Genomic DNA, 22,732 nt, shown 5'->3' with positions numbered 1-22,732 from the left:
GACAGTCACAGTCGAGATAATAGAAAGACAAAGTAAAAAGCTAAGGCTCTTATTCTCATGGTATGTGTCTTCTAACTGTGTGACCTTGTAACACTTAACCTGACTTCCCTAAACATTAGGCTTATTGCTCTTAAACAGGAATCCCAACAGGCACTTGTGGCCACACTCTGGTCCATTAGCTATTTGAGAAGCCCCTTAACTTCCTTTCTTACCTCCTCCACACCACCTTGTAGCCTGTTTTATTTTTCTTTTTCCATTTCCAAGTTGCTGAGAATGGTAGTTACAACCCCATATGGCTGTCAGTCAGATAGAAAGAAGGTTATCGCTTATGCAAAACAGGATAGAGTTACAGCAGGGATATAAAATGTTGGCTTCCATGGAGTAATTTCAGATGTCCTGTTGGCTCTTCTGCCCTCTGCAAATGTTCTTTCCCTGCCTACTGGCCTGAAACTACCTTGTCTCCTTGAGCAAAGTCAGATAAAGAGCTGAAGTGTAATATCTGGAAGTGACTGAGCACACAAATCATAGGACCTCACTGACCAGCTGCAAAATGTCCTTGTAAATGTTTCTGATCATGGTGATTGGGGTAAGGTATCAAGATCACCGTCAACTCTCAATAACAGGCTAATGTGAGCTGCTTTATAGATCAGGAAAAAAACAAAAGGGGAAAAAAAAACAATGGATAATTTGTAAGTATGGTTCTCTAGTAGACAAGGAGAAGTCAGGGGAGATCAGAGGGATGGTGAGCTGGGCTGACTGACCCTCCAAAGGCAAATGCAGAACCCTTGGGATCATCCAGCTAGCTGGAGAGTTCCCTGGGGGCCGTGGTATGCACATGTGTGATGTGGATTTACTGTTTCCCTTGAGTCAAGGCCTGTCTGCTAGAACAAAAGGTGAGGTGACCTCCATCAAGTAGACTTGCAGTAAAGGTCAAGCTTTATTTGGCATATGTGGCAAATACTGAAACAGGGCTCTCTGAGGAAAGAAGTCCAGAAAGGTTTACTGCCAGCCAAATTATCTAGGCTGTGTATTATATTTTCCTCAATAAATAACAATGAGATGCCCACTCTTACTTGCATGGCATTCAGGACAGAGATATGCTCATTTGTCTTTATTCCTCAAAGAAGGGTTCTAGTCTCTACCTGTTAATGACATCACAGTGTTTAATGATTAAGGAAATACTTTAAAAACTGTTTTGTTATCTTTAGTTGTATATAGGAGGTGCCATTTATCAAATGAGTTTATTAATACAATGGATCAGAATCTTCCCTTTTACCATTCTTTCCCCCCTTCCATTTACTTTCCGCACTTTTTCTTAATTTTGTGGTATATACCATGAGTTCTTGGCTGCATTCCTCCTCCCCCCTCATTTGTCATAGTTCTATTAGCTTTACTAGAATTTGATTTTTTTAAAAAAACACTCATTTATTTTAAGCTTTCAAAGTTTCTATGACCTTGGTATGCATGTTGAAAATAAACTATGAAGAGAATAGTTGATTTTCCATTTTTAAACAGCAATTAAAATATTAGGAATTGTTAATTAAACTGGAAAATATATGTTCAATAAATAGGCATAATTATTATTTTTGTGATGTTATTAAGTAGTCTGCCAAATAATTGTATTTTTTCTGGCTTAGTTCATAAGTTTACAAATTATAAAAAATTAGAAAATACATGAAATATGCATTCAGTTGAAATCACTGAAAAATAATAACTTTTAATGTTTTGTTATTATTCTCTTTATTTTACTGTGCTCTAAGTATTTTCTCTATATATACATAATTGTATACAAATATGTATGTAGAATGTATATATATGCATATTAATATATATAAAAAACAAGTATAATCTATATATGTGTGCAGTGTTTGTATAAGTGTGTATAGGCTTAAACATTTGTAATTCAGTATCCTGATTTTTTTCAACTTACCTGCCATTAGAGTTTTTCTCACATTTTTAAGTGGTCTTCAATGTTATGAGATATGGAAGTAATGACACATGCATGTAATCCCAGCTACTCTTGATGTAAGGCAGGAAGATCACTTACGTACTCAAAAACTTGAAGCCAGCATGGGCAACATACCCTTACCACACACACTCTCCTCATTTCCCAGTCCTCCCACAGTTCCCAGAAAATCTCATAGCAAGGAGATATTTGGAATATCATCATATTTTTCCAATGCCTAGATAGGAACCCTTCCTCCTTCCAGCATTAGCTTTTTGTGCTTGCTAGATTTATTTAGTTTACTTTTTTTATTTCTTTACTTGTTCTTCAGCATCAATTTTCATCAGTGGTAACTATAGATACTAAGTAACTATAGATAGTAAGATACTATACTATAGTATCTATACATACTATAGATACTAAGAATCATTTCTTAGTGGAGTTTTTCTTTCTATTGTGTATATTTTATGTATAAAAGCTAACACTCAGCTCTGGTATGGTGGCTCAAATTTATAATCCTAGCTACTTGGGAAGCAGAGATCAGTGGATTGTAGTTAAGGCCATCCCAGGTCAGAGGTTGAAAAGACATCCTCTCAACCAATGACTGAGTACCATAATGTGTGCCCATTATCCTTACAAATGAAGCACAATGGCTGAGTACAGGAGTATACATCATTATCTCAGCATCAGAGGGAGCACAATAGGAGAATCATAGTCTAGGCTGGCCTGGACATAAAGCAAGATCCTACCTTGAAAATAACCAAGGTAGAATAGTGACTGATGGAGTGGCTCAAATGGTAGAGTTGCTCAAATGCCTTCTTCAAGCATTTAAACTCAAAGTTTAAACTTGAGTTTAAGCCTCAGTACTACCAAGGGCAGCACTGCGGGAGTGACAGAAACAAAACAAAACATGTTTTAGGCTATAATATTAATTCTTTATCATTCCTTGTTGTTTAATCCCTATTAGAGCCAGATTTTTATGTATGAGTTTTTCTGTCCACCAGACTTTATCCACATTCTCAATATCATTCTATTGCTAGGACTGCAAACTGTAATGAGCCTATTAATTATAATCTGACCAATCTGACTAGAATTTGGTAATAATTAGAATAAAACCCCAGCCGAGATCCTCTATAATAATTTCAAAGTCTTATTTAATGCTAGCATTAGTATGTTCTTGGAACCTACTATTTTGCTTGGGTATTTTAAAGACTACTAAGTCCCGCTTCAGTCTCACTTCCTTCTACTCATTTGCCAAATTGGATTCCATTTTTTTTTTTTTTACTCTTATGGTGGTAGTTGTGATCTTTGTTTTAAAATATTATTCTAGTGCTGATGTTTTTTTAAACACCATAAATGAAGCCCAATTCTCATATTTCACCTGTGAATGTATGTGCATGTGCGTGCGTGCGTGCGTGCATGCGTGCATGTGTGTGTGTGTGTGTGTGTGTGTGTGTGTGTGTGTGTGTGTGTGTATTGGGTTTGAACCCTTGAAGGCTCACTTGACTTTTTCCCTAATGACTAGCAATTTAGCATTGGAGACATGCCTCCATTCAGCCCTTTTTTTCTTTTCTTTCTTTCTTTTTTTCTTTCATTCTTTCTTTCCTCCTCCTCCTCTTTCTCCTTCTCTTCCTCCTCCTCATTCTTTGTGGGGGAATGGGAATAATTAATTGATGATAAAATCTATCCAACTTTTCTGTTCAGACTGGTTTTGAACCACAATCTCAGATTGCAAGTTCTTGAGTAGTGAAGCTTTCAGGCATGAGCTGTCATTTCTCATTTTTGAATGATTGGTAATTTGCCCATTGTCATGCAGTTGGAATAAGCCATAAATAGATGCCAGCTGCAGTAGTTTAATAAGAAAACATTTGTAAAAAGATGTCTGGGGGTCAAAGTTGGTTTTACAAAGACTTGAAATTAGTCTTTCACACTATTCATTCACCATTCCCCATCTGGCCCCTGGCCCTGGCTTTTCAAAGCATCTGGGCTTATGCAGCCTCTGTTTAGTTGCAAATGTAAAACAGATCTTAGGACAGCATGTATGATCATGTCACTTAGGAAAATGTGTGAAAATGTTCTCCTTTTCTTATATTCAATATCATAAAAGAATGAGGCTAAGACACTTCTTAGAGTGTTTACATTAGTATTTAATACTGCATTCCACAAAACTAAAAAGATCATTATTTAAGATGATGTTTCCTTTAATTACATTAATGCTACTGTGGAATATACATGATATTTGCATATGCTCAGTGTGTTTGTAAGGGAGCGTGTAATACTAATTCACCCAATGGTAAACTATGTTCAACTATTAAAATCCAACCCCCGTAGCATTGGCAGAATCATTCCTAATAGCTTTGACTTTCAGATATTCATATTTGGACCAATGTCTGTGCTGGCTGCTGTTCTGTTTTTTTCTTCTCCCAGAAGACAAGACAATTTAAGAATGCATGTGCTGTAGGAAAAGCTTCATTAAAAATAAATGAGGCAAGTAGACCAATGAAGAATGGAAAGGTGAGAGAAGGTGGTCACAGTATTCAATGTATATATGTGAAAATAGCACAAGAAAAATTAGGAGATTGGTGGGGTTAGAAGAGAGGATGAGGATGAGGTGGCACTGATCAAGTTGCATGTACACGTAAACTGACATGTTGAATTGAAACCCCTTTGTGCAACTACCTAAATATAATTTTTAAAAGACAATAAAAACAACTTATGGTTCCTTTTTTCCCTTTTCCTACCATTGAGTCTTAGGTGATCCTGTAGTAAATGAAAGAGGTGAAAGGAAACATTAAGACTGAATATGGATGTGACAAAAGGAAGTATTTGGTTTCTGGTCTTTTAATCAACATTTAATTTCATACACAGGCATTCTAGTAGCTTAGGTACAATACATGAAAATGTACAATGATTTCTGACAGGACTTCAAATAGCCTGCATTGCTGCGATGATTTCCATCACAGAAAATCAATTTCCTGGAAATGGTGAAGAAGCAAAGATTTTAGGCCACCATCAGATATGATTCTCAAGAGTCTATTTTCTGCTTGTTTTCTGGAAGACTTGGTAGAAATTTGAAATAGATATTTTGCCCCATCATTTAATTTTTCCTATTTGTTTTTTCCATTCCTCATTGGTGAGATCAAAGTTAATATTTCATGTCTATTCTTAGACTCAGTTTTGCTCCAACAATGCACTCCATTACAGTAAGTAAGTAAATAAAAAATATTGTAGGATTCCAGGTTGGAATCAGATATAAATGTAAGTGAGAAGAAGAAAAGATATAGATTCCTTGATTCTTCTCAGCTATTCCCTACAACCCTCTGGCCAGCAGAAACCAAAACCTAAATCTACACTAATTGAAAATAAAATGACAAGTTTTGAAATATTTCGAAAAGGTCACAACACATGTAAATTTCAGATGAGCTTTATTAAGACTCATTATAACTAATTCCAACGAATGATATAAATCATTTGAAGAATTATGAGACTGTTTGGTAATAGGAAATGTTTCTATTTCCTCAGTACTGGATTTCAGGAAATGAAAATCGCCCCCCGATAATTTGAGCTGTGCTATGTCAGTGACAAGAAACACCCTCTCAGCCAGCTCATTTCCTCTTATTGTTCACTGTGAATGGGCCCTTCAGTTACATTTTTATGTTTCTCTCTTCTCTTATGCATGAAGCCCCAATAAAAACTTCCTTAGGAAAAGAGCTAGGTCAGAGATGCTCATGGGCACAGTGTATTTTCCTTTTATGAGAGAATTCTTCAGCAAGCCAGATCTGTTCATTTATGTTGATACATGGAGGTGGCAGGGGTGGTGGGTGGGAACAGGGAGAAAATGGGGAAGAGGTGACATTATTCAATATGAAATGCACTCATACAGTATATTGAAAAACAACAAACAATACCTTCTTTATAGTATCTGGGTGTTCATTTCAATTAACATCATTTTATATCGTCATATGTACATAGCTATTGAGCTATGGACTGCCCTAGACATTTACTAATTATTATAAATGAGGATAACCATGCTATGTTTATTTGGGTCTGTCTTACTTCACTTAATATGATTTCTTCCCCAAGGCATTTCATTTCCTTACAAATGGGTCAATGTCATTCTTTTTGATGGAAGCATAGAATTGTACTGTGTGTGTGTATATATATATATATATATATATATATATATATATATATATATATATATATACACCACATTTTTTTTGATCTATTCATCTACTGAGGGGTTGGTTCCATATCTTAGCTATGGTGAATAATGATACAATAACATAGTTGTGCTGGTAGCTTTAGTATGGCCTTGTTTGTGATCATTTGGGTAAATGCCCAAGAGTGGCATTGCTGGATCACAGGGTAGGTCTATGTTTAAATATTTGAGGAACTTCCAAACTGCTTTCCAGAGTAGTTGAACCAGTTGACATTCTCACCAACAGTATAGTAGCATTCACTTTGGGCCACATGCCCCCAGCATCTGTTTTTATTTGTTTTCTTGGTATTGGGCATTCTAACTTGGGTGAGGGGGCTCTTTTTTCTTTCATCTTTTTCCTTTGGTTTATCCCTTATTGTCACTTTTTTTTTGATACCCTGTGTCTTGTATATATGTCTGTCTGACTTGGCGAAGGAAAGGGGAATAACAAAGTGGTGAGACAGAGGACAAAGGGTGAACCAATGCAGCAGCAATACTCACAAGACAATTTTCCTTTAGCATCATAAATAGAAAAGTAAGTAGCAAGTAAATCCTTCAACATGGAAGGCCTTCCACATTTGGCTTCTTGGTTTCTGTAACTTGTGCTAATTTTTAAGAGAAGGACATCAGCTGTATCAGAATTCTCCCCATTCACTGGGATGACTTAGACTCTTCTTCTTTATGGTCAATAATTTCTATATGCCTACCACAATGACTGGTCTTTAATAAACAATCTGTTGAAGAAAAATAGGTAAGCAATTTAACAAACAAATGACAACCATGACTTGTTTCAAAATTTGAACTCTCTGATCCATATTATATATCAGCTCCACAGAGGCATGTTTTTTTTTCTAATTATATTAGGGGAAATATGCAAACCTTAGATTGTTTCACTCCTATCTTAAGTATGTACTAAAAGTGTCTGTTTTCCTTTGAAATATATTCAAGTCTTATGAAAAGTCAAAAATGAAATGTGCATTCAATGTGTTGTAATCTAGTGGAATCAATTGATATTGAATATATGTCATTGTACTTGTGCTGGTTGAATAGCTTCCTTCAAAAACCATCATCTGTGGTATTAATCAAACCTTTTGTATAGCAAACCACAGTTGATCTTGTCTCTTTTGAAGAATGGGCAATATTCAGTTAATGTATTTCCTTGAAACCCCCATGTTCTCTTCCTAATGTTTCCTTTAGAAAACCTTATCTAATGAGGTTGACTTAATTTATTCAAAATCTTTTTAAAAGTATAATATGAAAAGAAGATCTCAAATGCTGTGATAAAGGGTTGTAGATAACATCCCCTTTGAAAATGTTGTGATTAAGACAGAGAGGCCATTCAATGGATAAACACAATACATTATGTTATTAGGCCTCAGACAGATATCCAGGTTTTATGATAAAGTCAGAAGGAAAAAAATATTCAGACCACAGCAATGCAGAGGGAGTTAACAATCAGGTATTGAAGAAATTAATAAAGAAGCATTTGAGAAGCAGACAACAGCAAGTATAAAGACATAGTAAACAAGATTGGTAGAATTAAATCATTTGGAAGGGCTGAAAATACTCTGAATTAGAGGAATGCTAGATTCCTATATTTGAGATAAAATTACCTCACAACAAGATATATATATATATATGTATATATATATATATATATTTATATACACACTATCTTTGAAGGGCTTTTAAGAGATGTGCAGTATGACAGTAGATATGTCTCAAGCCTGAAATTTTAGCTTCTTTGGGGGTTGAATCAGTAGAATCATGGTTTGAAGATAGACTCAACAAAAATTTTGTGAGATCACTTTTTAACCAATAGTTGAATGTAGTAGTGCATACCTATCATACCATCTATGTGAGAGGCTACAGTTGATTCCAGACCATCCTGGAATAAAATGTTAATGAAACTCCATCTCAATGGAAAAAGATGGATGAGATAGTATGCAATCGTAATCTCAATTATGTCAAGAAATGTAAAATAGGTGGATCACAGACCAGAAACTTGCTTTAAAAAAAATACTAGACCTAATCACAAAACAACCCATGCACAAAAGGATTGGAGACATGACTGCTCAATGGTAGAGCTGCCAGTCCTCAATTCAAAATCCTGTATCAAAAGAAAAATAAATAAAACCACGGTGCGTTGTCAGATACAGTTCAAATTTCAGTTGAATTATGCCTTTTAAACACATAAGTAAATCCTAAATCTTGTGTAGGAGGCAGATGCCCTGAAAAATATATTTTATTGCTATCCTGAAACATCTTTCACTGGGAGTCTTGCATTTTTGTGTGCCAAATATGGCAAGCTTATTCTGATGTAGAAAATGAATTAGAATAGAAAGGACAAAGTCAAAAGAACAATTTGGAGGACAATTTATTAAAATCTGGATTTTCCCTTTGCGTCACAGTGGCAATGCTGGAGCTCAGGATGTAGAACTCTTTGTGCCATGGCTGAGACACAAATGGGCACAAATAGGACAATAGTCTATCTTTAGATCTTATTCAAAAGTCAGTGGATATTTTAGAATGAATAGGTGGTTGTAGTGCTCTTGGGCTTGCTGGAGCAATGGATGGAGACATTACCGAAGAGAATAGGATGTGGCTGGTATATATATGTCTGCTCTGAAGACTGTTGGGTAAAACAAAGACCCCTTTAAAACAACATAGTATTCAATGACCCAATGAATTCTCTTAGTTTTCAAGTAAACATTCTCAAAAGCACACCAATGCAATATTTGTATCACAACCTGAATATATATACATATATTTATGTATATATATATTTTTTTTGGGGGGGGGGTCAGTCCTGGGGTCTGAACTCTGGGCCTGGGCGCTGTCCCTCAGCTCTTCAGCTCAAGGCGAGCGTTCTACCACTTGAGCCACAGCACCACTTCCGGCTTTTTCTGCTTATGGGGTGCTGAGGAATAGAACCCAGGGCCTCACGCATGCAAGGCAAGCACTCTACCACTGAGCCACTTTCCCAGCCCACAATTTGAATATTTTAAGATTCTCTCCTACTGATCATCTCCTATCAGCATTGTAATTGCTTTGCAGTCAGGGGAACAGTTGTTGTTATCCCAAAGTGACAGATAAGGGAATGTGTACGTACAGAAGTTCTCTGCCACAGCTCCCCTGGCAGAAATACTTTTTGTCCTTCAGAGCCTATTAGAAACTCCACATTTTTATGAACCAAAATTCTCACAGCCCACAGTTTACTCTTTCTGCAACTTAGAAGGTTGGCATGATTTATTCTGATGCAAGGTTACTTTTAAACCCTGATTAAGTCTTATCTTGTGACTTTCATATTGTAGTTCATTGAATTGATGTTGCCAAATGGTATGGAGCTTTTTGAATTTTTCGCACAGCTTCATAGGTAATTTAATGACTAATATGTATGTAAAAAGCTCCCAATAAATGTTGGATTCCCAGACTCTCAGGGACAAGAGGCAGAAATTAACAAATTATCTATTTTCCCGGTCTTCCACCTTTGGCCTTTCAAAGTTATCCTCACAACCTCTTTTAATATAGTATTTGTTGAGACATGTGGAAATGTGTTTATGTAAGCAGAATAAACACAAAATCTATTGACATAATAATATTTGGAGGAAATTTTATTTATCAGTGAAATTAGCAAAGAACTAAATATAAATTACTCTTAAAAAGACAGTGTCAAAACCAGTCACTGGTGACTAACAGCTGTAATTCTAGCTACTCAGGAGGCTGAGATCTGAGGATCACTGTTTGAAGCCAGCCTGGGCAAGGAAGTTTGTGAGACTCTTATCTCCAATTAACCAGAAAACTGGAAGTGGTGCTGTGGCTCAAAATGGTGGAGTGCTAGGTTTGAGCACAAAAGCTCAGGAACAAAATCCAGGCCATGATTTCAAGCCCTAGGACCCACAAAAAACAGAGAGAGAGAGAGAGAGAGAGAGAGAGAGAGAAAGAGAGAGAGAGACACACACAGAGACAGAGACAGAGACAGAGAGACAGAGAGACAGACAGAGACAGAGAGACAGAGACAGACAGACAGATAGACAGAGACAGACAGAAACAGACAGAGACAGAGACAGAGACAGACAGAGACAGACAGACACAGACAGACAGAGACAGACAGGGAGAGAGACACACAGAGAGATACAGAGTCACAGAGACAGAGACAGAGACAGAAACAAAGGGAAGGAAAAGAAACAGTGACACTATGACTAGGGGAGCTCATGGAGGGTTCTGACCCCTGATACATACTTATCAGCCCAAGATACCTTGCTCCCATCTTTAGCTCCTTTGACTGGCTTGGGAGTTCGAGTCCCCCAGCAACTGGCTAAATTCAGTTCTGTGCTGCAAAGGGAGTACAAGTAATGGCCGCAGTGTTCCTCTGCTTGTCACAAAGCAATGCCCTGTTTCTTAATCTGCCACTGATTAATACGCAGCGCTTTACATTTATGAATATATTTCAGTATTCATTCTATTTGATAGCATAAGGTATGGGTGTATACTCCTCTAACTAAAATATATGCAAAATCCATTTTCTCTATATTAGAGAGAATAGTCTTTCTCATGCAAACTATGGTAACTGGTAAATCAGAATCCCCTGGAGAACTTGTTAAAACACAGCTTGCTGGGCCTTCAGGTTTCTAGTCCAGATGGTCCTGGATGGGCCTGAGAATTTGCAGGTTTAACAACTTCCCCGGTGGTGCTGATTGTGCTAATCCAGAAACACAGTTTAAAACTCAGTGATAAAAGCAGTATACTGCATTATTTGTGTATATTATGTTCCTACTAGTTTTCAAGTCTATCTAGTCTGTAGATTAGGATTCTATAAAAAAAAATTAATGCAAATATATTTCTATGTATGTCTGCATATATATTTATAAAATATATACATGGGGTATTTAGTCATATATGAATATATATGTTAATTAGTGCTTATGAGAAATTACAAATGCATATGAATGCATGCTTACATAGACATAATTTTTTATATTATATATGGGTTGTATATATATATGTATATATACATATACATGGTATATGTGTATCATAGATATGTTTCTTCCTTTTAAGATGAATATATTTTAAGTCCCTCATGGAATTCCATTTTTTTAATTAAATTTATCATTGCAAGTCATAGTTAAGGTGTTCAGATTTGAAGGCAGCAATGTGTCTATGCAGTTATGCTAAACTTTATTAGTAGAATGATCTTGTGGATTTCTCAAGAGTATGTGATACATTTGTCGTATTTCATGTAGGAAAGAGTTTAATTAAAGTCTATGTTCTTTCAGAATTACAAGGGTCCTCTTGGAAAGTCAAATTTCAGGAAAATTGTATTTCTTTTAATTCCTTTTAATTGTTTAGAATTCATTTGGCAGAATTCATGAGAATTCAGCCTAAACTCAATGTGTGGTACACTCCTGGATTTGTAGCTCCTTCCTCTCCTAGAAGAATCTGCTTTCTTCAAAGCAAATTTTATCTTTGAAGGAGGAGCAAGTATAAGCCCCAAGTTTGGGGTCTGACACTTAGAAAAGCAAAAGTAGAATCAAAGTAAATGAAAGCACAGGGTCTTCCACGTTTCAAGGGATGCTCGCTCTCTTCTTTTCACCACCATCTGGCCCTACTCGAAAGTTCTGCAGACACAATGGGAAAGTGAAGAATAACCTCAAAGAAGAATAAAAATATAGAGAAAAGACTTTTACAGAACCGATCATGTTCTCTTTATACCTCATGAAATTGTATTGGAATAGATAGTACCCTTGAAGGACAGCTCTCTAGCTGAGGGTCAGAGACATTTAGCAACACTCTCAAGGAATTTACACTTCAAATGGAAGAGACCTTGTCTGATTCCAAAACTTAGATCCAAAGACTTAAATCCATGTACTCCTCAAATGACTAGTAGGAAAGAGAAAGGTGATAACCCCAAATCCCAGAAATATATCAGAATCCACCTGTCCTCCTGGAAGGAGAAAATTAGCAGGAGATTACTTAGTGAATTGGAGAATTTTGTAGCATGAAAATAAACTTGAGCTATCAATAACACTTATCTCATACAGTGTGCTTAGTTACCCAAACATGAGCCTTCCTGTAGTAAAGTCATGATATTTATTCCATGGCTTTTATTAGGATGTTTTACATCTGAGAAATTCACTGCCAACCCTCACTGAATTAAATGCCCAATTGGAGTTCGCCTTGCTTAGGTTTGCCTTTCTTTCCTAATCAATCCTCTGATTACTAATATTCTTTTAACAGGGATAAGATTTTATTTAAAATTTGAGATAAGGTTAAAAGCAAATAATGCAGAAAGCAAGGCAGCATACTGACTCAGCACTGAAAGTATAAATAATCAATGGAAGATGAACTTTTGAGATTATGGCTTATTAGAGAGGTGAAGGTCACTGGAAATCTGATCAGTAAGTGAAGATGAGCACAGAAATACTAAAATTGGTTAGAGTCAGACAAAATAGCTGATTTTGCTAGTTTTCTGGCCTTTATTGTTTAGATTTCAACAGAGGAAAAATGATAGATTTGAGAGATGAGAATAGTAGACAGAGAAGACTTCTTATCTATCTCTCTTTCCAGGTGCAGTTGACATTTCTGAGACTTTGTGTATTTAAAAAAATGTGAGATTCTGAAGGTAGGAAAACAATGGTAAAGAAATTTATGATTTGTACCTAACAATTTCCCCCAAGTGTGTTTATTCATAATGACATTTGGGAAGTTTGGGGGTAAATCATTTAACAAATTCCTGAGTGATTTTTTTAGAAGCAAGATAGTTGGTAAGATTATTTATTAAATAAAAAGAAATAGGAAAGAAAAGAATGAAGATAAGAGGAGAGAGAGAGGGAAAGGGAGAAGGAGAGGAAGAGGGAGAGGGAGAGAAGAAAATTACTTTTGGACCTTATTATAGTCTACAGTATTTTACATGAGATACCTTAAGTCTAAATTTAATGAGTGAATGCAAGACCATTTTCTGGGATTGTATTTTGCAGATTAAACATTTCATAAATTCTTGAATGTCTCCTTCTGCCAAGCAGTCAAATGGTAATTAAATAATGTATTTGGAAAAAAATACTCTTCATGTATGTCCTTTAGTTAAGCTTATTCCTTTAAATTTTAATTTATGGTCTTCAAGAAAAACTTTTTGTCAAGTAACAGTGTCAGTAATTAATGTAGGTGCTGTAGATACAAGTGTAAATAAAAAATAGTTTCCTAATCTTTACAGAGTTTAGATACTAATGGAGGAAGATAGAAATTTTTCATAAATCCAAGATGTAGGCACCATAAGCTAGAGTGAGGACAGGAGCTAGGACTGTGACTACTGGCATCCAAGTTGCTTTGTACACTATTTGTGCATCTGCTCCAGAATGTATCTGTGTCTTTACCCTAGCCAAGCCATTAAGCTACTCTGAGCCTCAGTTGTGGCAGCTACAGTGTTGTGGTTATATTTACCTTGCAGTTGTTGAGAGTGTCATAGAAGACAGTAAAAGTGAGGGAATAGAAACATAAATATTGAAAAGGAGAACTATGGGGTATTTTTTGTTAGTTAACTAAAGAGAAAAATCTATTTAGGAAGATTTTTGTTTCATTCTTTTTTGTTGCCTAGACTCATAGAATTGGTAAGGCTGTTGTGACTATTGTGCTGATAAATTTCAAAACACCTTCCAGAGTCGTGGGTTTTCTGCTGTAAATCAGTTAATGATCACATGAACACGTCAAGGACACAGAGATTCAAATGTAGGAGAGTGAGTGGTACACCACACTAGTGCTTGGAAATAGAGGACTATAGAAGAAAATAAGCAGTGTACACACACACGACTTTCATTTTTCTCACATGCTTAGTTAAACAAGGCTGTTAACTACATCAAATGATTGGCATCGAGACAAGTGGGAGGGGATAAACTTTCTTGACTATTTGAGGAGACTCAGAAGTGAGGCTTCTCTCCACTGAGAAGATAGAAATCTGCATGTATGGTAGGCACCAGAGGCTCATGCCTATAATCATAACTTACTCAGGAGTGGAGATAGATGAGCAAGAGTATGAGGCTCTGAGTTCAAATCATTGTACTAGAAAACACACGCACACACACACACACACACACACACACACACACACACACACACACACACACACACACACACCTTATCCTATCCTGGCTCATGATGCTCAGGGTAGATACCAAGGAGTGGTATGGCTGGGTTGAAAATCTATGTCTAGTTTTGCTTTTGCTTTGGCTTTTTTTTTGTCAGTTGTGGGGCTTGAACTCAGGGCTGGGGACTGTCCCTGAGCTGCTTTGTGCTTAAGGCCAATATTCTGCTACTTGAGCCATAGCACCACTTCCAGTGTTTGAATGGTTTATTGGAAATAAGAGTCTCCCAGAGACTTTTCTGTTCCAGCTGTGTTTGAACCATGATCCTCAGATATCAGCCTCCTGAGTATCTAGAATTTCAGGTGTGAGCTACTGGTACCCAGCCTATGTTTAGTGTTTTGAGGTATCTCTAGACTTTGTTCCAGAGTGGTTGTACTAGTTTACATTCCCACAAGCAGTGCAGTAGGGTTCTTTTTTGCTAGGCTATTTTTCCTATGTATTCTTTTTTTTTAAATTTTATTTTACTTAATATAATTTACAGGTGGACCCATTACAGCAATGAGATGTACACGTCTTTTTGTCGAAAACGAACTGCACAACTTTGGTAGGGGGGGATGGGAGCGAGTGGGGAGGGTTGGGTGGGGGGATGGGGGAGGCTGGGAAGGGATGGGAAGGGGAAACAAAGGAGGAGGCTACAATGCTTGATAAGAAATGTACTCATTATCTTGCCCATGTAATTGTAACCCCTCTGAACAGTATTTTCACAATAAAAATATTTATTTTAGTGTAAAGATGCTGTACAGAGGGTTACAGTTACATGAGTAAGGCAATGAGTACATTTCTTGTTGAGAATTTTTACCCTTTCCCTTGTTTTTCTCCCACTATTCTTTCCCTCCCCCACCTCTTCACTCCTCCCAAAGTTGAAAAGTTCATATCCAATATACTGTCTTGTGGGTATCATTGTTGCAATGGGTCATCCTGTGTTCCTACGGACTCTTACAGAAGATTTAGATCACTTGGTTACAAAATGACTCAAGAAATTTATTGCCTTGGTTATCTGAGTAGGAATATGATATGAGCCTCTATTACCCTAAAAATTGGCAACAGTAAACAACGTTCAAAGGTAGAAAAGTTTAACAGCCAGTAACTTTTATGAGTTCAACACAATAATGTATTGTAACCAATGATTAACCTCTATCAACAAGGAAGGGATGAGAACTTTACAACTGTTATCTTCCTCACATATAACAAAAGGACACAAGTAAAAGATTTGAAAAACTGGCCATGTGGGGGACTTACTGGATCAAGTGCTCTTCCTTGAAATCAAACGTATCTACCTTGCAAATAATCACAGCTTAGTTTATCCATTAATAAAAAATACACATGGAAAGATAATAAAAATGATTGATTTAGGTCCTCATGCTCTTATAAAATACATAAAATAAAAAATTTCCTTCCATATCCACTTATCTGATCCTACCTCTTTATAAAAAAAGATACTAGTCCAATATAGTTGATGGCTGTATCACTAATAAGATTATAACTAATAAGAACTATCATCATTAAAAACATAGCGTAACACTATATATCATATATTCACATACATGCAAATTCCTTTTCTGAATATTTTTGCACATTCCTTGTTATATGCTAGGAATAACTTTCTTGTGTAAGACGCTAAGTATGAATATTCCTTGAGTTGCTCTGTGGCATATTTTACATGCGCCTTCATTTTTTCATTTGCTGCAATTTTTTTGTGCTGTGTCTATTTTGATTTCCTCTTCTATTCTGCCTAGCATCTAGACTACATCTGTTTCTTCAAGAATGTTTTAATTGTTTGGTAATTTTACTGAATTGGTTCATATAATTCTGCTTGTAGGTTGTGAAATTCCTAAAAGTCTTCTAATTTATGATCCATGATAGAGCTATCATATCAGCATCAAGTGAAATATTAAGAACTATTAAAACATAAGGAATGAGAGGGAAAGAGGGAACAGCTCACACTAAGCAAAAGGAAAGAAATGTAAATATCACCTGATGTGAAACAAATCATTGTATTGTCAGACTCATAGAATTCACAAACTTTATAGACCATGATAATGACAATTTGCCTTGTGAAGGTTGAAATGTGTTTGTGATGCTAAATAATACTACTCCCCAATACTGTGAAACGTGAAATTTATGTAATTACCTAATCTCAATTTAATAAAAAGAAAAGAAAATTAAGAGAAGGGGTGAGTTAGAAAAAAAAAACCCTCATTAACTCATGCCAGCCATTCCAAACCACGATTCATCTTACCTATAATTGTTGCCATTTCCATTATCCCATTAAAATATTTGGGATATCAGCTTCCGCTTACTCCACCCTGCCCCATGACCTCACAATGGTCAGACAATCAAATGAAACCGTGATTATTCTTTCCATGGGGGTAACTGAGCTCACCAGTCTCTGTTCCACTTTAAAAACATAAAGACCACAGATTCATAGGGAAGAGTCTTACTATCTTTAGCTTCAAGTTTCATTTTACCTCTAGAGAAATATCACGGCAACAATAAAAAAAAAAGATCACTTGACAAAGGTCACAAGGTTTGCAGCAAGGTAAGAATGGAGACTAAAGCTCCCCTTTCCGGGCTTACTGCCACTAGATTATTTTTGTCTTCAACATTTCCCCCTAAATGCATTAATAATTCATTATTTATTTATCTTTCCTTCACAGGAAGCGAAATCTCCCAGAAGAAAGAGAAATCAGTGTAGTTTTTATTTAAAAAAAATAAACCAAAAAAACAAAAAACTATTTTCTTGGTTAACTGACATAGATGTCTTGGGAAACCTGTTTAACAAGATAGTAATGGGCAAGTTTTATTAGTAAGTTGGTGATAATTTATTCATTGGGGATGAGGGATAGTCTCCCTTTGGTATAAAGTACCAAATTATGATACTTGAATGTGAAGACCAATCATTATCAACAGTATAATTTCTGGCCTTACTTGAATCTAGCTGGCTTGACACAGTACTTGTAATGTTGCACATTATTTTGAGAAGCAATTGTGCCTAAGTATTATTTTCAAAGTAAAATGATAACAAATATAGATTACATGGTTTATTTAAAGGTGACTCCACAGATTTGTAAAACATTTTATAAAATGAATCTTTTATGGTAATCAATTTTTTCATTTACAACAATTCAGAAGTTTTTCATTAGCACAGCCAAATTAATAGAATTAGTTTATAAATATATTTATATTAGTACTATTGATATTTCATATTCATAAGATAAAGCCTTCATTTATTGTTAAATCAACATGTCAATATGTACCAAAACCAGATAGAGAACTTCTATTTCTTAATTTAGTAGCATCAGTTTCTTAAGCAATTTATTTTTGAATTACCATTTATAAATAAACTTCTCCATCTTATTCCTTACATTTGAAGTATTTTTGGTATTTATAAAAAGTAACTTTACTTACGGTTTCAAATGCATCCTTTCTTTCTTTTTGTACTATATTAGAATAGCAGTAACTCTGGTGGTTTAAATTTGAAATGAGTTATTTTGAAACAGGCAGAAGTGTGACATTTTTATATATCAACAGTGAAAGCTCCTATTTGGAGTCAAATCATAATTATTACATAAGTAACAGAAGGAAAATAAAAGAGAAAGATAGAGACAATAAGTTTTGCCAGCACTGTATAGTTTTCTAGGACATGTTATCCTAGGAAATGTTATTTAAAGGTTATTTGGGTGCAGTTTAAAAGTAAGACATAGTCTGGACATCTTGATGTATTCCACAAATAGGCTTCGATGCCCTTGACACTCAACATCTGTAGGAGGATGTACAAAGCTGTGAATCCTGCCTACAGGAATTTATAGCAAAGACAATGGGAGACAAAATGAGTTCCAAAATAAGATAGTACAATTAGGTCAGATGACAGAGACAATCTGAAGTCGCTTGAGAACCACAAAGGAAGGACACCTGAAAGATTTGATGTGAATTTTGGTTTTGTGAATCAGAGAACCATTCTGCTTTGGAAGAGAGAAACAGTCAGAAAGTGCAGAGTTTGGTTTTGGCTTACCAGGAAGGCACAGTCTACCCATTTGCCTGGGTCTCCAGCTTCATCAATTTGTGGCATCTCTTTCTTTTTTCTAAAAAATAATGGGGTAATTATTATAATAAAATGTCTTCAACCTGGGTGCCAGTCACTTATACCTATAATTCTAGCTATTCAATAAGCTAAGATGTGAGGATCAAGCTTTGAAGCTAGCTCTAGCAGGAAAGTTCACGAGACTCTTACCTTTAATTAACCACCAATAAACCAAAAACTGAAAAAAGACAACCCTAAAAAGAACCTGAAAGTGGAGATGTGGCTCAAGTAGGAACTGATCAGCTTTGAGTGACAAAGCTGAGACTGGCCCTAACTTCCTTAAATTCAATCCTCAGCACTGCCACACATAAAGGAAAACTCTTAAAACTTTTCAAGAAAACATTACTCATGTAGAAATGTAGCAGGGACTCCCAGGAATAACAAAACAGGTTCCCAAGGCTAATGGTGTAATGAAGATTGAAGATAGAAGAGAACTGGCCCCTTCTGGTTCCTTGAATGTTATTTAATGGGACTGGGAATGGAAGGAAGGAAGGAAGGAAGGAAGGAAGTGAGGGAGGGAGGGAGGGAGGGAGGGAAGGAGGGAGGAAGGAAGGAAGGAAGGAAGGAAGGAAGGAAGGAAGGAAGGAAGGAAGGAAGGGAAAGAGGGAGGGAGGGAGGGAGGGAAGTAAAAGGAACAAGGCTAAAGAATGAAAGAGGGCCATAGTTGTTTGGCTAAAGATTTGTTGCAGGACTTTGAACTCAGAGACTGGATGTTCTGTATCTTTTCTACACAAAGCTAGCACTCTCTTACTTAAGCCATATAGCCTCTTCTGGCTTTTTGGTAGTTAGAGATAAGAATTCCACAGCGTTCCCTGACCTAGTTGGCTTCAAACTTTGATTGTCACATCTCATCCTCCTGAGTACCTAGTATTACAGGAACGAGCCACCAATGCCCAACAGAAAGTTTACATTTAAGAGATGCAGTACCATTGATGAATTATAACATGAGTTCCACAAAAAGGCCAACTGTTAAACTTCTAGTTGCCACTGAGACCTTTAATCTCTGTTTAAGATGCTGAAGTTTTGGTTTTGGATTTGGGGATTAGGTAGATAATCTGGTAACATGGGCCAACAGAATTATTCCATTCCCATCCAAAAAGAATTGCACTGTGTATGTGCTGAGCAGGGTGTGTTCTTTTGGTCTTCTAGCTCCATGCTCTATGTTGGGTGTCTAGGCTTCATTAGCACTTTTGTTTTGTTTTTTAATCACCATATTCTGCTCTGTTCCATCATTGAGAGGCACAAGAAGATAAGAGAGTGGTGGAGTGAGCTCAGAACATTTGCTCTACATTCCATTCTTGTCTCCTGCTAGTTGGCTTCTTCTTCCTGCAGAGTGCTGTGTCTCCTGTCCCTCTTTTCTTCTGGCAGCTGGCTCCTTGCCTGTCCCTGTGCAGGCGTTCAGCATACTTAGTATTGCCTAGAGAAGGGGGTTCCTTTCACCCTCCCCAAACCTTGATCACAGTCCCTTGGCTTTCTTCTCCTTTTTGTGTTTGGTATGCAGCAGCTGCTGTCTGCTAACACCCAGATTAATATTGGTATCTATTAGACATTTCACATTCAAGATGTCAAAAGCGAATGCCACAGCCCTCTCTGTCGGCAAGCCTTTGGTTCCTTTTCTTTGTGGCAATTCCATCCCACCAACTGATCAAATGCAAAAACTTCAGCTTCTTTCTCAAACTCAAAACCTCTTTTCCTTCTGAACCATATAAAATCTGTGTGGATACTGTATTGGCTTTACATCCAAAACGCATTCAGGATCTTGTCGCTTCTCACCTATAACTTGGCTTCCCACTCAGGCTCCAGTTAGCACCATCCCTTGCCTCAAAAATTTAATCAGTCAAAATCCTAGGCTCCTATAATGGCTCCCAGGCTTGAGGATCTAGCCTAGGACTCCTCAGACCTCAGATGTTATCCCCTAGCCTCCTTTCATTCTTGTTATTCACTCCATTAGCTGAAATGTGCTGGACTTCTGTGCAGCAGCCCCACACATTCATACCTTTGTTATGAACAAAAGAGATCCTGCCCTGACCGCCCTTCTGAAAATCTTATCGCGAGCAGCTCACAATGCTCAGCTTTCTCCTTGCTTTAATCATGCTTTCTTTGTTTCTTAATATTATCATTTTCTAAGAACATTGGTTCATTTGTTTCTTCAGGCTGATGCAACCATTATCAAATTTTGGAAGGCATAAAACACCAGATGCAGATTGTTGAAGGTTCTAAATTTAGCCTCAAATCAAGGTGTTGACAGGATATATAGAGGATCTCCCCTTGTCTTTTTGGATTCTACAAGTCTCATGAAGTTGTGATTTATGGAAGTGCAGCTTCCATTTCTACCTTTGTCTTTACTGTCTTCTATTTAAATCATCACATGATAGCGTCCATTTATCTGTGTATGTTCAAATAGGAATAGGGATCTATTTCTATCAGGATCTCAATCTTATGGCATAAAAGCTGTCCAACAATCTTAATTTGATTAAAACTATACAAATGCAACTTTTAAATATGGCCTTACTGACAAGTTAGGATTTCAGACATCAATGTATATTTCTGGGGTCAACAGTTCATCCTATACCACATGGTTGACTTATGTATATTCGCTACTTATAGTCTGTCTCCATTTGTCATGTGTTACAGCTGTGGAAGGCAGAAATCTTTGTCCCTTATTCATTGATGTGACTTAAGCATCTAGAGTTATGTGGGAAAACAGTGGCTGCTCAAAACATATTTGTTGAATGGAAGAAAAGTCTGAATAACAGGCTGTTTCTAAACATTGAAGGGACATGAAATTTTACTCAGAAGGAGAAAAATGTCCCTGAATCTATACTTTGGCATTCTTGATTTTGAAAAGCAAATATTTTGTTATGATTTGTACAAGAAACAAATACACAACCTTGCTCTTAGAAAAACACTGGGTATTTGGAGATCTAAGTTTTTATTTTATTTTATTTTATTGTAAAGGTAATATGCAGTGAAATTACAGTTACATGAGACAGGCAATGAGTACATTTCTTTTTGAAGAGTGTCAACTCCTCCCTCATTTTCTCCCAGTTTTTCACCTCCTGACCCCCTCCCTGTCAAGTTGTATAGTTCATTTCTAACATAGTGTCTAGTGAGTATCACTGCTGAATTGGTTCATCTTTTTCCCAACCATTTCTGTGTTTCACTGTCTTCTCCTCAAATCATGTAAACTTATATACAAAACAAAGTGTACAGAAATCAGAAACAGGGACAAAGGGGAATAAACCAAAGAAAAAAAAAAGAAAAAAGAAAAAAGTTAGTGTACAACAGTACAATACAGATTGTCTTGTTTCCATTTCTTGGAGTTCATTTTAACAACCATCATTCTATATGATCATATACACATAGCTATTGAGCTCTTGTGATCTTCTCCTAAGAATATTCTCATTTCTTCTCACCATGTGAATATTTGAGTGCTGTTTAATTAATCATGTCCAAGTGGAATTATTTGTCATTTACTATTCATTGGGTTTATTTGTAGACTGATAGGCACATTCTAATTATTACAAGTGAGGGAAATCATGCAGTCTGTGTCTCTCTGGGTGTGGCTTACTAATCAAATTTGAATTTTTCCAAGTCTTTCTATTTCCTGACAAATGTGGCAATGTCCTTCTTTCTGATGGAAGCATAGAATTCCATAGTGTGTATATACCACGTTTTCTTGATCTATTTATCCACTGAGGAGTATCTTGGTTGAATTCATGTCTTAGCTATGGTAAACAATGCTCCAATGAACTGGTGGCTTTATTGCACCCTGGTTTGTGGTCATTTAGGTAAATGTCCAGGAGTGGGATTGATAGGTCATAGGGAAGCTCTATGTTTAGTGTTTTAATTTAACAAAATTTTACCACATTCTGCAGCTTACTTATGAAATTAAGTCAGTTTTCAACTAATCTCTGTTAAATATTTCACAAGTCAGTTTTGAAGGTGGACTTTAGCAGATGTGTGATGTGTACTTTGGAGAGGAGAGGAAGAGAGGGAGGAGGTGTAGAGAACTATATGGTATACATGGAGTCAAGAGATCTTAGCACAGTGCAGACTTCAGCATACAAACAGAAGTGAGATACAGCAGGACCAGAAGGAGAGCTGACTTTACCATTGTTCATGAACTCTGGGTCATGTATGACCTAATAAACCTTTGCCAGAATCTCTCTGGGAACAGCTTCATGTCTGGTCAGTGACTGCGGCCCCCCCCCTCTCACCTACCCCAAGCCTTGGCAGCACATCCAGATCTCTTTATGAGCTTTAAGCCACAGATGCTGCAACATCTTTTTATTTCCAATTACATCCCAACCATTTTCTCATGCATTTTCTCCCCAGGCTTAATAAACCATTCCAATATTTACCAA

General features: G+C 36.5%; 1 protein-coding gene across 3 annotated transcripts in view; it reads left to right on the top strand.

Moving 5' to 3' along the window:
- Positions 1-22,732, top strand: part of Cntnap5 (contactin associated protein family member 5) — a 907,059-nt gene that overhangs the window by 152,312 nt on the left and 732,015 nt on the right. The window lies entirely within an intron of this gene.

Source organism: Dipodomys spectabilis, unplaced genomic scaffold (assembly GCF_019054845.1).
Source record: "Dipodomys spectabilis isolate Male_0828 unplaced genomic scaffold, ASM1905484v1 ptg000094l, whole genome shotgun sequence".
NCBI classification, from domain to species: domain Eukaryota; kingdom Metazoa; phylum Chordata; class Mammalia; order Rodentia; family Heteromyidae; genus Dipodomys; species Dipodomys spectabilis.
This window is presented reverse-complemented; position numbering and strand designations above follow the sequence as displayed.